The sequence below is a fragment of the Macrotis lagotis genome, chromosome 1 (genome assembly GCF_037893015.1).
Source record: "Macrotis lagotis isolate mMagLag1 chromosome 1, bilby.v1.9.chrom.fasta, whole genome shotgun sequence".
NCBI classification, from domain to species: domain Eukaryota; kingdom Metazoa; phylum Chordata; class Mammalia; order Peramelemorphia; family Peramelidae; genus Macrotis; species Macrotis lagotis.
Genome location: NC_133658.1, coordinates 358,267,836 through 358,281,588, shown reverse-complemented (window position 1 = coordinate 358,281,588; position 13,753 = coordinate 358,267,836). Strand labels below are relative to the sequence as shown.

Here is a 13,753-nt window from a genome sequence, read left to right as displayed (position 1 = left end):
GGTCCTTTTAATGCAAATAATTTGTATTTCTAAGGTTAATTTAGGATAAATTCAGTTTGATAAATACTCTATCTCATTTAAAATGTTATGTTTTCATGCCATTGGTGTGTATATTGGTCATCAGAGTTTGCTTCATTTTTCAGTTTTCCCATCTCCCAACCTAGTGGACTGTTTTTGTTCAGTAAATTAGATGAGCAAGAGCTGGCTATCTGGCATAGATTATAGTGCTTTTTAAAAAATCCAAATCTAGGATTACATAAATTTGGCAGTTTGTAAAGGACATAGAATTCTAGGTGATGTCTGTCATGATGGCCCTTTTTTAATTAATTAGGGATGACTTAGGGATGATTTCTATGACAATAAAATAGGGATGACTTAGGGATCATTTTAAAGGTCTTACTTATCAAGTACTTTCACTTAAAAGTAACTTCTGCTGTAAAAATTTTGTTCCCTTGTAGGACAGACTATATTTTTGCTGTATAGCAGGAGTTTTATGTCTTGGACCCCTTTTGTATTCTATTGAAGCCTACAAACCCCTTCTTAGTATCATGTTTATAGTTCAAAACACAAAATAACGTAGGATTACAGAAAGGGAACCAGTGATATTGAAAGACAGCAAATATTTTAAAACTCCTCAAATTTATGGACCCAAGGTTAAGAAATACTGCTCTACAAAATATCTTAGATTTCAAATCTTTGCAAGCTAAGTGTTGCAGATTCCTCACTCCCATCATTACTTCTCTTTTAATTCTAGTTGTACCGATTTTGTTTTGACAAACTTTTAAATTTTATGTCATTAAGGGGGCAGCTAGAGGGCAGCTAGGTGGTACAGTGGATAGAGCACCAGCCCCGAAGTCAGAAGTACCTGAGTTCAAATCCAGCCTCAGACACTTAATAATTACCTAGCTATGTGACCTTGGGCAAGTCACGTAACCCCATTGCCTTAAAAAAATTATGTTATTAAAACTGTCCTTTTAATGATCATCTCTATTCCTATTTAGTTAAGCATCTCCTTTTCCTCTTAATTTTTTAAATAACGATGTAACTTATGTTTAGATTATATATCCATTTGGAGCTTATTCTGGTATATGGTACTGGTGTAAGCTTATTAAAGGCTGCTTTGTAGTTTTCTTATCAGTTTTGATTAAAAAGTAAGTCTAGTAAGTTGAGTTCTAGGTAGGATATTATTTGAACACTATCATCCTTTGTTCCATTGCTCTTTTTGGTCTTTTTTATCCAAACTACCAACTTTTCTAATTTTTCGCCAATACTAAAATAGTTTTACTACTTAATAATATAGTTTAAGGTCTGGTAATGCTAGATCTCTTTCATTTCTATTTTAATTTTTCTCCATTATTGATCATTTGTTGTTCTAGATGAATTTTATTATTTTTGTTTAGTTTTATAATTCTACCCTTTAGTAGAATGACTGACATGGCACTAAATCTGCAGATTATTTAGATAGCATCATTTTAAGAAAAATTATTATGGCCCAACCATCATCATCAATTATTTGTTTTCCTTTATTTTTGTGGTTATGATATATTCATATAAATCCTGAATGTGTCTTGGTGGACTCAAGATATTTTATACCTTTGTTATTTTCAGTGTTATTTCCTGTTATGCTCTGTAATAAACAGAAAGACTAATGCTTTAAGAGTATATATATTTTAATTGTGCTAATTTACTTATTTTCAATTAACTTAGTTGTCTCAGACATCCTTTTATCAGTAACTTGCAAATAGCATTATTGTTTATTGTTTTATTCTTATTCTAATAGAATTAAATTAAAAATATCAGTAATAGTGGACATCCTTACTTCTGATATAATGGAAAGCCTACCATTACAAATAGTACTGATTTGATTTTAGATTTTTGCTGATTATTGTATTAAGATCTCATTATTTCTTTGCTTTAGTGTTTCTGAAGAATCCTTAAAATATTTGTCTTTGTTCTCCTGAGCCTGAAAAAAATGTTTTTTCACTTTCTATAAAATTTGTGATGGTGAAGAGTGGTTGTCATTTTAATACATTATTCTCTTCAATTCTCATACATCAGATAAAATGTTAATAACTTATAAATGAAATTCACTTAATCCCTAAGTCTAATACTTATTTTATGATGTAGAGCATGTTTTTTTCCATTTACTTCAAGTAAGGCTCTAGGGCTGCAAATCATGGAAGACCCAACTGAAGAATTAATGTTGAGACATTTTAAAGGAAACAGTGAGGCCTGTGGTGGAAATGCTTAGGTTGCGATGTATTATCAATGCACACCAGAGAAATAGTGTAGAGGTGTCAAACTCCAGCCTGCAAAACTCCCATTGAATGCAGCCCAAACTGAATTAAATTGTAATAGGAAAATGTTTCACACAAAAAAATATAATAAAAGATAAATAATGTTAATATTTAGTTCTCTAGAGTCATCATGTGGTCTGCAGGGATTGTTTCTCTATTTGTGTTTGACACCACTGATGTAAACTGTTGGCTTTATAGAAGGATCATAGATTTAGAACTGGAAGGCATCGCAAAGCCTAGATCTAGTCCAGTCCTTTCAATGTTTACAGATGAGTAAAATGAGGAAATTTTCAGATGAGCAAAAAAGTCATTTAATTGATGAGGTCATCCAAGATACTACTTTGGTATCCACAAAAGATGTAAGAGACAACTTCCAGTGTTTTAGGTGGATCCCTAAATGAAGGATTTACAAGGAGGATCTATAAAGACCTGCAGAGAATTAAAAGGCATACTTGGGTTGCCATTTGTATACCTGTAGGAAGTACCCAACATTACAACACAGTAGATCTTTCAGAGCACCTTATTTACTGACATTTTATTTCTTTGAACATTAAAATTATAGGACTCTAGAACAAGGAGTCCTCAGAAATTTAGTTGAACTTCCTCTTTTATGAGGAAATTGAGATTCAAAGAGAGGAAATTACTTGCTTACTATGGTCATATATTGTGGTAGTGACTGAGTCAGAATTTGAAACTCAAGACCTCTTCAAGCCTAACTCAGTACTTTTTCCATACCTGAAATGAAAATCAAAAAGAGTGCTTTTTGGTTTTCCTCAATTCCCAATGTTGTGTAAAAAATTGCTTTGATAGAAACCTAACATTAAACACCAATACAACCGACCATTTTTGCTGAATGATTTACATTTAAATTAACTTTTAATGCCTTAAAAATGCCACATTTTTTTTCAGTTCCTCCCATTACCATCAGAACTATCACATTATCTCAAAAGTTTAAAGGACCTTAGTGACCAACCTATGGGAAACAAACAATCCTCAATATATTTGGCAAGTGGTCAGCCTTAAAACAGTCCATTCCACTTTTAGACAGCCCTAATTTTAAAGAAGTATTTTCTGACATTAAGTCTAAATTTTCCTCTTTGCAGCACCCATTCATGGTTTCTAGCTCATTCTCGTTCACTTTTTAAACAGCGAATGTTACTTCAATACATCTCCCCCCCCCCCCAAACAGGTCTAAGCTATAAAAATTTCCTCAGATAATTTTACAAGTCAGTCAACAAACTAACTTAACTTTGTGTAACATGAGCACAAGGTGCTTGGCATCCTTCAAATAAAGTTATACATCAGTTTAAAATATATACATATATATTACACATTTTGCAAGTATTTTAAATCACCCAAATTTTTCTGTAGCACGGAGTCAAGAGGGAATAAAGGATAGTTCACATTCATGATGATGTGAAGATGAAAGGATTTCAGTCCATTTCGGCCCTTACTCATATTCTAAGAATAACCATAGTTATAAGACCTAAAACATAAGCGGCTACTAATTTTTGATTCACACTTAAATGGAAGTAGTGAGGCACTAGAGACTCCACTTCTCCCAGCGTGGGGAGCATCAGAGCAGCAATGCACACTATTCCCAGGAAGACAGTTAATAAACTAGGTCCCGAAGAGACAGCCCTGTTTTCCGTTTGACACAGCATCTGCTCCAGAAAGACACTTTCTGCTAACTGCTCCTTTATCCTTTTTTCCTCTTCTTCCTTCCTTTGTTCCTTGGCGGACGGCAGGAGGGTCGCGATGATCTCTTTGCGTCCCAAAGCCTTCCTCTGACTCTGCTCCGAAACTTGAAGCCGGAATTTGTCTATGACATCATAGTGGCAGGGCCGGACGTCTCTGTGACGGATGACGATGTCCACGCAGCACTGGGGCTTCACCGCCCCCGCGGCGTCCACCACCACGTACTTGTTGGGGGTGGTGCACAGCACTTTGAACTTGAGGGCAAACTCGTAGGGATTGTACAGAGTCAGCACTTGCTTGTGGGTGGACTGGTCGTCTGCATAAAAGATTAGCTCCGTAGGAAACACGAACACGGGCAGAGTGCCTTCCCCTAGCTCGGGCTGCCGTGGTGGCTGCTGCATTGGCGCAGAGCCCCAGGGCCGCCGCCGCCCTCCCGTGGCTGGCCGAGCCCCTTCTCCGATTCAGTTAAAAACCCCAGAGCATTCTTCCGGTCTCCCTCACGACGGACGGACGGAACGCGGCTCCTCGGGCTCGGTCCCTCCCCCTGCGAGCGCGGGGACTACGGCGCTTCCCCCGGCCCTTTGTCAGCGACTGGAGCTGCGCTGGCTGCTGGGAGACGGGGGCCCCGCGGCAGCGGCGGCGGCGGCGGCGGCGGCGGCGCGGCGCTGCGTAGCGGCTCTCGGGGCGGAGCTGCCGTCCGGGGGGGGGGGTGCCGCGGGAGGGCGCGGGGCGGGGCAGCGGGGGCGGAGCCTGCGCGGCGCGGCGCGGCGCGGCCCTACCGGGCCCGGGGCGGCCCCCGCTCCGCCCGGCCGCCATTCTCCTGGGGCCGGGGCTCCTGGGGGGGCTTTTAAATGCTGTTCGGTGTGTTGTCGTGCTGACGTGTTGGGCTGGACCCCGGATGTCCTTGCCTTTATGCGTTCCCGTGGATTTAACCGCTTCTGCTCCGGACAGATTTTAGGCGACATCCATCTGTAACCAAGCAGGCATTGAGGCAGAGTGGCGGCAGAGAGGCCATGGGGGGACCAAGCCCGACAGAGGTTCATAACCGACCCGGGAGCTCACTGAACCGGAGAAGGTGACATGGCCAGGCCTCACCTTAGGAAGACTGATTTGGCGGCTGGATGGAGAGGCGGCAGGCGGGCAGAGCCCCGGTAGCTGTCGGCTTCTGGTGTAGTGCAGGCTTGGGTCAGCTCCGGGGATCGGCAGTGCCCGTGGAGGAGGGGCTTCTCCAGGGTGCAACATGAAGCTGACACTTCGGGGTTGCCACGGACAGTTTCTTCACTGGGAAGTTGCTACACCGGGGAATAAATAGATTGGGGATGGGGGAGGGTTGCTGGGATGATTTTTTCTCTATTAAAGACTTTATTTATTTTGAGTTTTACAATTTCCCCCCTAATCTTACTCCCCCCCCCACAGTAAGCAATTTGTCGGTCTTTACATTGTTTCCATGGTACACACTGATCCAAATTGAATGCGATGAGAAATCATATCCTTAAGGAAGAAACAAAGTACAGGAGATAGCAGAATCAGACAATAAGATATCAGTTTTTTTTTTCTAAATTAAAGGTAATAGTCCTTAGTCTCTGTTCAAACTCCACAGTTGTTTCTCTGGATGCAGATGGCATTCTCCATTGCAGACAGCCCCAAATTGTCCCTGATTGTTGCACTGATGGAATGAGCGAGCCCATCAAGGTTAATCATGGGATGAATATTTTATTTTATTTTTTATTGAAAAAATTTTTAGATTTTATTTCTCATATACTTTAATTGATTTTCCCCCTTTTTTCTCATTTATTCATATTTTTACAAATGTTTTTTATATATTACAAAAATATTATTTAAGAATAAGCAAACCCCCTCCCCCCCAAAAAAATATAGACCCACATGGGCAATAAAGTAAAGGGGAGAGAAAAAATTAAAATTAAAAGAAAAGAAAAATAATAATTGTAGGTATGGCCAGGTGGCACAGTGGATGGAACACCGGTCCTGGAGCCAGTAGCACCCAAGCCCAAATCCAACCCCAGACACCCAACAATCACCCAGCTGTGCAGCCCCAGGCAGGCCACCCAGCCCCATTTGCCCTGCAACCCCCCCCCCCCCAAAAAAAAGATAATAAAATTGTGCTTCAGTCTGCGTTCCAACACCACCAACTCTGTCTCGGGTGGATCACATTCTTTATGATAAGTCCATCACAAAAGTTATGGGATGAATATTTAAAACATTTTTTTCTCTTTGTTTTGTTTTTTAATAACATTGCAACAACTTTCATCTGTTTGTAATAGATTTTTGGGTCAAAGATTATGATTGCCTTTTTAAACTCTTAAATATTTTATTTAATTTTTAATTACATGCAGAGATTATCTTCAGAATTCATTTTTTTGGTAAGGTTTTCTCTCTTCCTCCTCCTGACAAAGTAATTTAATAATATAGGTTATGCAAGTGTAACTATTTTAAACATTCATATTAATGATTATCTTTTTAAATATATTTATTATTTTAACATTGTTTAAAAAATTTGAACTCCAAATTTTTTCTCCTTCTGACCTTCCTTTTTCCTTTCCCCATCCACTGAGAAAACAAGCAAAATATCAATTATGCATATGAAATGATGTAAAATATATTTACAAATTAGCCATATTGCAAAATAAAAACAATAAAAATAAAATGAGAAAATTATACTTGAGTTTGCACTCAGAGTTCATCAATTCATCATCTCCTCTGGAGGCAGAGAACAATTTTCATCATGAGGAATTGTTTTGGATTATTGTATTAGAGTAGCCAAGTTTTGAATGGTGGTTGATCATCATTCTAGCCTTACTGTTAACTGTGCACAATGATCTCTTAGGTCTTCTCATTTTACTTTGCATCAATTCATATAGGTCTTGGCATGTATTTTTCTGAAACTACCACCTTAATTTCTTAAAATAAAATAGTATTTCCATTATAATCACAGGCCACAACTTGTTCAGTCATTCTCTACTTGATGAACATCCTCTTGACTTCCAATTCTTTGCCACCAAAAAAAAGAACTGCTATAAATGTTTTTGTATAAATAGGTCCTTATCCTTTTCCTTTGAACTTTTTTGGTAAAAACTTAGTAGTGATATTGTGGATAAAAGAGTATACACAGTTTGATAGCCCTTTGAGAATATTTCCAAATTGTTCTTCAGATTGATTGGACTAGTTCATAATTTCACCAACAATTTATTAGTGCACCTATTTTCCCTCATTCCCTTCAGCATGTATATTTTCTGATGGCTGTGAGATGGTATTCCAAAGTTGTTTTAATGTGCATTTCTCTAATCAATAATGATTTAAAGTATGTTTTTCATATGACTAGTGATAGCTTTGATTGCTTTGTGAAAGCTATGTGTTTATATCCTTTGATCATTTATCAGTTGGGTAGGTGCTCTTATTTTTATAAATTTGATTTAGTTCACTGTATATTTTAGAAATGAGGTCTTTGTCAGAGAAACCACCTATACATTTTTTTGATAAGTCATTGTGGTACTTTTTATATGTTTTAATATTTTATTTTTCCCCAGTTACTTGAAAATAATTTATAATATTTATTGTTAAGCTTTGAGTTCCAAATTCTATCCCTTCTTTCCCTTCCTGAGAAGGTAAGCAATCTGATATAGGTTATACATGACCAATCATGGAAAACATGGGGAGGGAGATTCAAAAAAACAAAAAAAAAGTGAAAAGCAGTAAGCTTTGATCTGTATTTAGATACTTTAAATTATTTATCAGGAGATAGCATTTTGAGTCCTTTGGAATTGTCTTAGATCAATCATTGTGTTACTGAGAATAGCTAAGTTGTTCATTATACAATATTACTTTTACTGTTTACCATGTTCTCTTGGTTCTGCTCACTTTTTATCAGTTCATGTAAGTCTTTCAGGTTTTCCTGAAATCATCCTGCACATTTCTTATGATATAGTAATATTCCATTACAATCACATATGTGGTACCTTGTTAGCAAAATGTAACCTGAATTATCCCTTTTAATTAGGGCTCTTCTTGCTTTTTTCTTTATTTGAGGTCATGATTACTGTCCTTGCCTTTGTACTCTGACTGAAGCATAACAGATTCTGCTCCAATCCTTTATTTGAACTCTGTTTGTCTTTGTCAAGTTTGTAAACAAGACATTCTGTTTTCTAATTCAGTCTTGTGTCAACTTGTTTAATGAGTGAGCTCAACCTCCTCACATTCACAGTAATTTCCCTCTATCCTGTTTTCTTCTGTTTATCCTGTTTTATTCCTGTTCCTTCTCAAAGCTCTGTTTTGTTTTTGACTATTGTCTCCCTTAATTCACCCTTCTACTTGTCATTTCCCTCTCAGCATTTCTTTTTTCTTTTTTTTAGGTTTTTTTTTTCAAGGCAAATGGGGTTAATTGGCTTGCCCAAGGCCACACAGCTAGGTAATTATTAAGTGTCTGAGACTGGATTTGAACCCAGGTACTCCTGACTCCAGGGCCAGTGCTTTATCCACTACACCACCTAGCTGCCCCGTCTAAGCATTTCTTATCCTTTTCCTTTCTCTCTCTCTCTCTCTCTCTCTCTCTCTCTCTCTCTCTCTCTCTCTCTCTCTCTCTCTCTCTCTCTCTCTCCCCCTCTCCCCCCCTCTCCCCCCCCCTTCATGTTTTTCTTTTGCCTGATGCAGCCACTCCAACCAAAAGGCATTTCTGAATATAAAGCATATTTTAACTTTTCTAGGGAAAAGTTAAAAATACTAGCAGCTGCTATTTTCCATTAATACAGGAATCCCAGCCATTTTTTGAGGAAATAATTATCTTCTTTGAAGCCTTAAGATTCTCCTGGAGACAACAGTGAAATCGATGAGCCTCAGAAAGAAAGGGCTCTCCTTTCTCTAACTGGGAATCTAGGGAAGAAGAAGGGGAAATGGAGTGCCCCAGTCTTAATAGCTCTGGAGATCTGTCAGGGTCTCACTCTCACTCTCATTGAGTGAGATCTTTAACTCAAATCCACTTCTAATTGGCGATATTGCCTAAATTCCTAACCATTCTGTCTTTGCTCTCTGGTTTCCTCCTTCCCCCTTCTTTTTTCTTTTCTAAGTCAGCTGACTCCTCCTTTTCTTTCTGATCTTTTTACTCTTTTTACCTTCCCTAGTCCAAAGTTTCTAGAAGCTTTGTGCCTCCCCTCCCCCTCTTTCCAGAGCTGTTACCCAGCAAGGTAGGATGGGTAGATCATGCTCCCTTCCCATCACTGTGAATGCCCTGCTTATGTCCTCTAGAGGGGCTACTCTGCACATCATTTCAGACCCCAGCCCAGGAGCTAGGTTGTCATTTCTGCTGCCAAAGCACTAAAGCTGCATTAAATAAAAGGGGGTCTTGTTGGCACCAGTTCAGCTGGAAAGGATGGAAAGAAAAGCTATTTGGAAAAGAAGTGGTACATTCTAGCCTGGGAACAGAAATCAAATAAGTTCTTCCTTGCCTTTAGATTCTCAGAGCAAAGGAAGAAATTATTGTTTGCAAAGTTACTTTTAAATGCTCTCCACACAACCCTTTGCATAAGGTTCTTGATCCAGCTAGAGTTTCTGCACAAAGACAGGGCTGAAGTCATAGGTTGAAGAAAAAGCAGTTCTGAGATTTACAGAAAGTTTTTATTATTAAAGTAGATGAACAGACTCAGCTGCCTTTTCTCCTCTCTTTGGAGAAGCCAGGATTACTGTTATGAGATGATTACTTTGTGAGGAAAATAAGAAAATTATATAGAAAAAACAAGTAACTTCATTCATTTCCATATTGCTTCCAGGCCAGGGGTGACCTTCCAGCCCTTTCTGATTTGTTCCCTTTAATTTAACCCATTTGAAAGTAGGTACTAGGTAATGTTGCATTGGCTATAACTGTGTCAGTCCAGAAGACCTTTTTTCCCCCTTTAAGAGGCAGCCACAGTGGTTAATAAGCATTTCAAAAGGTCTTAATAACTTAGTCTGAAGCATATAACTCCAATTAAATAGACTATGACAGGATACTTTCCCTCCCCACTCTATATTTCTTCTTGGTCCTTCCCTTTCCAATAGTTCCACATTTTTCTACCCATATATTTCACTATCATGATCTCTTTTATCTGTGGGACTGTCACTCCCTAATTCTCATCTCAAGTCTGTTTCTCCTTTCTTTCACTCTTTGTCAGTTTCTTGTCTCCTCTCTCTTCCTTCTCTTTTCCCTTTTCTTTGAATTATAGATTTAGAGCTAGGATGAACCTCAGAAATCATATCTGGTCCAACTCCCTCAGTTTACAAATAAAAAAATTGAGGCTCAAGGAGGTGAAGTGACTTGCCCAAGAACACACATAAGGATTAGAAGCAGAATTTATACCCAGACCCTTTGGCTCTAGAGTCATTGCTCTTTTCTCTTTGTTCCCTCTTTCTGTTTCAGTCTTCTCCTAGTTCTCACATTCTCTTTTCCCTTAATGTTCCTGCTTTCCTCACCCTCTCCTTGTCATCTCTACCTCCCTTTTTTTCTTCTCCTTCCTTTCTATTTTTCTGAATGTTCAGATGCATTATTGTTTAATCAATAGAATCCATGATCTGTAGTAGAAATTGGGTTCAAATCCTCCCTTTAGTTTACCCCAATCATTCAACAATTATTTCATCTATTATGACACTGCAGGGGTCCAGCCTCTGCCGGGTCCTTGGAACCTGACAGGAGGGATAGAGTCTGCGAAATGAGTTGAGTCAACAAGGGGGTAAAAGGCAGGAGCCGGTTGACTGACTGTCAGCTGCTTAGATTTATTTTTATAGTCTCAGAATCATATCAAACAAGCAAACTAAAATCATTTCCTTGGTTACAAAAGTATACGATTTTCATCATTAATCATATAATTCATATGGTTACGAGTTTGATCATGTAGTGGTTACAAGTGTGATTATCAATCATGTAGTTAATTTTCTTGTCTCTGCTCAGACTGTGATGACCTCAACCTGTCTGCTGCCTAGTTTGTTACTGCATAGTAAAGTTATTAATTAAGCAGAACTTTCTTTGATATAATTTGTTTAATGGAATGTTTTTGTGTTGCATATGTAATGTTTTTTGATATGCTCCCTTGACAACCTATAGTGAGGATAGTTATGTTTGTCCACCCATCTGTTGACTCCTTCAGTAACCAATTTTCCTTTCAGCCCTTGTTGGTAGACACTATGGTTTCTATGATTTTTTATTCTTTCCCAATAAACTAAGGCTGTTAGAGTTCACATATTGGTCACCTATACTAACTATTCTCTCACCATCTTTATCATATATTCCTGTGTATGATAAGGCGGGGGGGCAAAACTGTTAATTTCCCTGGAATTCTATCTGACCCATCTTGTATCTGTTTTCCCAGTATATATTCTGACATCTCCCTGGAACTCCCAGTGCTGTATTTTCCAAAGATTTCATAATGTTGAAGCCTTTTGTATTCCTCAGGGAGAGATAATCCTGTTAAATTTGGACAGAGTTCACAATCTGTTTTATTCAAGGAATTTCTCTGAAATCCTTCCTTTATAGTCATTCACTATTAGGATGAGTAAGTTTTGCAATCAATAATAGACCTATAAATTTGGGCATACATGGAATCCCTATATATATATTGAAGAAGGAAATGTTGTTCCATCAGGCGATGTGACCACCTTGAGTCCTCTTGCCATGACTGTGTCAAACAGCTTAGAGACCCTGGCTCCCAACATGACACTGTTCTAGGTGCTAGGGATACAAAGGGAAAAAAATCTTCCCCTTGTAGACGTTATAGTCTTCCCAAGAGAGACAGCATATACTATAAGACTTTATAAACAATATTTTCAGGAGGGAGGTACTAGAAGAAGAAGAAGGTTTCATGAAAGAACCGAGTTTTAAAGGAAACTAGAGATTCTGAGAAGTAGTTTAGGAAGAGACAGCTAGTTGGCGCAGTGGATAGAGCACTGGTCCTGGAGTGAGGAAGACCTGAGTTCAGATGTGGGCACAGACACTTATTACCTACCTGTGTGACCTTGGGCAAGCCACTTAACCCCATTGCCTTGAAAAAACTTAAAAAAAAGTTTAGGAGGCTGTGGATTTTGGGTACAGAAACACACCTATACAAAAAGGAATGTCTACTGGAAGGATCTGTAGTATTGGTCTGGCTGAACAGAAGGAAAAGCCCTAGAAGAGTAGAATAAAGCCAGATCATTAAAGGTTTTAAATGACACAGGAGTTTGCATTTGATCTTTGAGTAAATAATGAACTGATAAAGTCTGATTAGGGGAGTGACATGAGAAGACCTATATTTTAGAAATACACTTTGGCTGCCATAGGGAGGATGAATTGTAGAGGGCAGACATTTGTCAGAAAGACCAGTTAGAGAGCTAGGGAAACATCCAGGGGAGAGATGAGGGTCTGAATTAGGGTAGGAGTCTTGTGAGCAGGTGGTCGAACTTAAATTCTTTGGACCTTAGTTAAAATGAGATACCACTCATACTAGCTTGCAAGGTTGTTAAATGAGGATTAAGAAGGATAATATTATGTAAATCACTTAGTAAACCTATAACCATAAATGCAACTATTATAAATATACATTTTATTTATTAAATAGTCCTCAGTTGTATTAAACTTTTAAGATTAATTTTTTAAGATTTTATTCCACATTCTCTTCCCTTCATCCATCCTTCATTCTTTTTTTTTCCTTAGGTTTTTTTGCAAGGCAATGGGGTTAAGTGGCTTGCCCAAGGCCACACAGCTAGGTAATTATTAAGTGTCTGAGACCGGATTTGAACCCAGGTACTCTTGACTCCAGGGCTGGTGCTTTAACCACTGCTCCACCTAGCTGCCTCCATCCATCCTTAATTCTTTGAGAAGGCAAACAATATGGATTATGCATGTGAAGTCATGCAAAACACATTTCCATGTTAATCACGTAAATGTAGCAAATATTACTTTTACAACTACTTTACACAGCCCCTACTTCCCTTTGCAATACTTTCCTAGTATTCCTCTCACATTCCCCTTACTTTATCCCTCCTATATCCCCATCCTTCATCTATTTATCTTCCAGCCTTCAGCTACTCACTCACTTATCTTCTCCTGTCTTGTCCCCTCTAGAACACTGACCTTGTAGTTAGGAGTTTGTGCCCTCAGACACTTGGTAGCTGTGTGACCTTGGACAAGTTACTTAAGCCTGATTACCTTGTATCTAGGACCATCTCCAGTCATCCTGATTCATATCTGGCCGCTGGACGCAGATGGCTCTGGAGGAGAAATTGAGACTGGTGATTTAGCACAGCCTCCCTCCCCCCACTCAGATCCAATTCATGTCCTTGACAGGGCATCACTTCCCTGATGTCGTGGTCTTCTAGAGTGGAGGACAAGCATCATCCTTTCTCTTCTGCTTATCTCTCTTAAATGATCATACTACAGAACTGAGATAAATGTTTTAGTAGTGGTGGAATTTATTGATTTCTTGTTTTTGATTTTAAAAAGTATGTGAGCAGAACTTTATTTTTAAATTTTTTTTAAGGCAATGGGGTTAAGTGATTTGCCTAAGGTCACACAGCTAGGTAATTATTAAGTGTCTGAGGCAGGATTTGAATTCAGGTCCTCCTGACTCCAGGGCCAGTGCTCTATCCACTGTGCCACCTAGCTGCTTCCAAAACTTTTAAAAATAGGAAATAGATATGCAAAGTGTTGTACTTGCAATATGTCTTCTGTCATCTCTTTCCTGTGGATCGGTGTCTCTCCAACGACACTTAGGCATTTTCAGTCTTGCTTTGAATATCCCAGA

At 38.7% G+C, this 13,753-nt stretch overlaps 1 protein-coding gene and 1 pseudogene across 1 annotated transcript in view; one reads left to right on the top strand and one right to left on the bottom strand.

Annotated features, from left to right (window-relative positions):
* CHMP4B (charged multivesicular body protein 4B) overlaps positions 1–13,753 on the top strand; it is a 57,940-nt gene that overhangs the window by 23,811 nt on the left and 20,376 nt on the right. The gene's annotated exons all lie outside the window — the stretch shown is intronic.
* LOC141505878 (motile sperm domain-containing protein 1 pseudogene) lies at positions 3,155–4,653 on the bottom strand (annotated as a pseudogene).